Genomic DNA, 2563 nt, shown 5'->3' on the forward strand with positions numbered 1-2563 from the left:
GGTGGATTGGCTGTGGGGAGGGGTGAGGCCACATGACGAGGGAGCCTGAGGCAGAGAATAACAGACGACTTAGAGCTCAGAAAGCTCAGGTGACACCCTCTGGACTTGTCCCTTTTGCCCACCCTTACCACGTCGTAGGGAAAGGAGACTTGGATGACAGCCTCAGGACAACTCTATGTGGCAGGTGTTTTTAGAACAAGTGAAGAATTCACACGTCAGAGAGGTTAAGATATCTGCCCAAGATCACACAGCAAGCAGGTACAGATGGGGATTTGGACATGGGTCTGTCTGATTCACTGAGTACCCTGGGCAGGAAGATTTGATGGGGGTCTCTTGCCTTACGTGTCAGCCACAAACTGGGGCTTGTGCTGCCCAGGGAGATCTGCCCTCGAGACAGGCTGCAAGTCACCAACACGGCCAACTGTGGCATGCTGGAATTTGGGCAGAGAAGTGGCCCTGGCAGGAGTTATTGGGGTTTTTAAAATTATTATTGTTACAGAATTGGGGAACGATGAGGAAAACTAACATCTATAAAGCTCCTTTATTTATTCATTCATCCTTGAGTTAAAAAATCCCTTTCTGGATTCCAGGCTTCTTGCTGGACAGGTCACTTGGATTATCTCATTTTATCCCCCAAACGGACAACCCAGCTGAGGTGAGCTTCGTGCTTCACCCCTGTTTTGCTGGCCTCAGGGAATGAAGGCTCAGAGAGGGGAGTGACACATCCACCTCTTCCCTAAAGCACTTCCCACGGAGTCTCAGGCCAGCCGGGTGTCAGACTGTAGGGTGCCGTGGTTCGAAGCGTGGTGCTGAAATCAGGGCACTTTGTTCAAATCCCGGCTCTCCTTTGATAGAGGCGTGACCTCAGTTTCCACATCTGTCAAATGGGTCAGTAACGGTATCTATCTGAAAGGCTGTTGCACGGATTGATGGAGACGAGGAATACAATTGAACAGAATAAGGGCTCAGGGCACCTTGACCATCACTGTGACCTCCGTTCCTGAAACCAGTGCCAATGCTTTGCGGGAGACTCTTCAGCCATCTCTGAGCTGCTTTAGCAGGTACCAGAGCTGTCACACCTGGTCGGGGGGACAGGTGCAGACGTTACACACATGTCAGGGTGCAACAGGTGCAGTGGCAAAGGGTTCAGATAAGAGCGGTGACAACAGGGTCCCCCGACGCCAGCCCTCTTTAGTGTATCACCTCATGTCATTTATTCCCCAGCACTTATTAGGGTCCAAAATCAGCTTGTGTGCGTTCCTTGGTTGACTTGTCACCTGCCTCCACCACTAAGCACCCTGTCCACCACTGTCCCCTCGCTGTCCAGCAAGCACAGTGCCTGGCCTCAGCAGACACTCCGTAAATACTGACTGAATGCAGGAACGAGTTGTCAGGTGAAATGAAGCCCCACGTGTTAATGTCATGCCTCTGGGCACCAAGGAGGGAGAGAGGAGACAGGTGGGGAGGGGTCGGGTGGGCTCAGCCTCTGAGGCCCCCTGAACCTTGCACACAGCCTGGGTCATCAAGAACGCTGTCAGTGACTGCCCCCTGGGGTCTCTTCAGAGGCTGATTCCCAACACTCCCCCACCAGCTCTGCAGCTATCTGAGGTCAGCTCCCAGGGTTCAAGGGAGAATTGCAGGTGTGGGGGTGGGATGAGGGTCTGGGCAGCTGACTATAGACAAGTGCCCTGGATAACCCTCTGGAGGCCTCAGGGTCTTTATCTGTAGGATGGGAACGGTCACAGCATCTCCTGTCAGCAGCATGGCAGAGCCCTTTAGATAGTGAGCTCTCTGGATGGCCCTTCATGACTTAAAACCTGGGCTCTGACACTTCCTGGCTCTGTGCCCTTAACTCCTCTGGGCCTCAGTTTCCTATCTGCCAAGCGGGACGAATATCACCAACCTCATGGCTTCTGGCCGATAAAACAAGCTCCAGGTACGAAAGGTGCCTGGCAAAGAGATAGCCCTGGGTCAGTATTAGCCACACCCCTTCAAGGGTCCCGGACCCGCCCCCCCACCTCCGCCACCGCCAGGCCTGGGTGCTGCTCCTCCATGGGACCCTCTCTAAGCGGCGCCTCCAGCCTCCACTTTCCAAGATCTACCAGTGGCCGCTGGGCTGCAGCAAAGAGCTTCCCTCAGTGCTTCAGACGTGCCTCTGAAAAACAGGGAAAAACCTTCTCTGGATTGTTGCCTGCGGCAGACAGTTTAAATTAACTTAAACCGTTTCCTGCTCCCACCCCCATCTCGTTATCCTTTTTCACGGAGGCGAGAAGAGAAAACCTTTGCAGGAGAAGCCACGGGAGACGCTTCTCTCTCTCTTCCCTCCAGCGGATGCCAGACCGGGAGATGCTAAAGTTTGCAGCCGGCGCGCCGCGGCGGGAGGGCGGGCCGCGGCCCCCGGGGCCGGTTGCTAGGGAACGCGCGGGGCGGGGCGGGGCGGGGCGGGGCGGGGCGGCGGGGTGGCGGGGGCGGGGCAGCGCGCGGGCCCGTGCGGCAGTGCCGCGCGCCGCCGCTAGGGTGCAGCAAGGCCCCGCGGATGCCTGGCGCCCGCTCCCGGTCGCGA

General features: G+C 56.5%; 1 long non-coding RNA gene across 1 annotated transcript; it reads right to left on the reverse strand.

Moving 5' to 3' along the window:
- Positions 1-522: 522 nt before the first annotated feature.
- On the reverse strand, positions 523-2392 carry LOC132689257 (uncharacterized). The gene is made up of 4 exons (XR_009614938.3): positions 2281-2392; positions 2103-2155; positions 1904-1949; positions 523-1079 (listed from the first exon to the last, which is right to left on the reverse strand). It is a non-coding gene; the product is annotated as an uncharacterized LOC132689257 (long non-coding RNA).
- Positions 2393-2563: the final 171 nt, after the last annotated feature.

This window comes from Panthera onca, chromosome E3, assembly GCF_046562875.1.
Source record: "Panthera onca isolate mPanOnc1 chromosome E3, mPanOnc1 haplotype 2, whole genome shotgun sequence".
In the NCBI taxonomy this organism is placed as follows: domain Eukaryota; kingdom Metazoa; phylum Chordata; class Mammalia; order Carnivora; family Felidae; genus Panthera; species Panthera onca.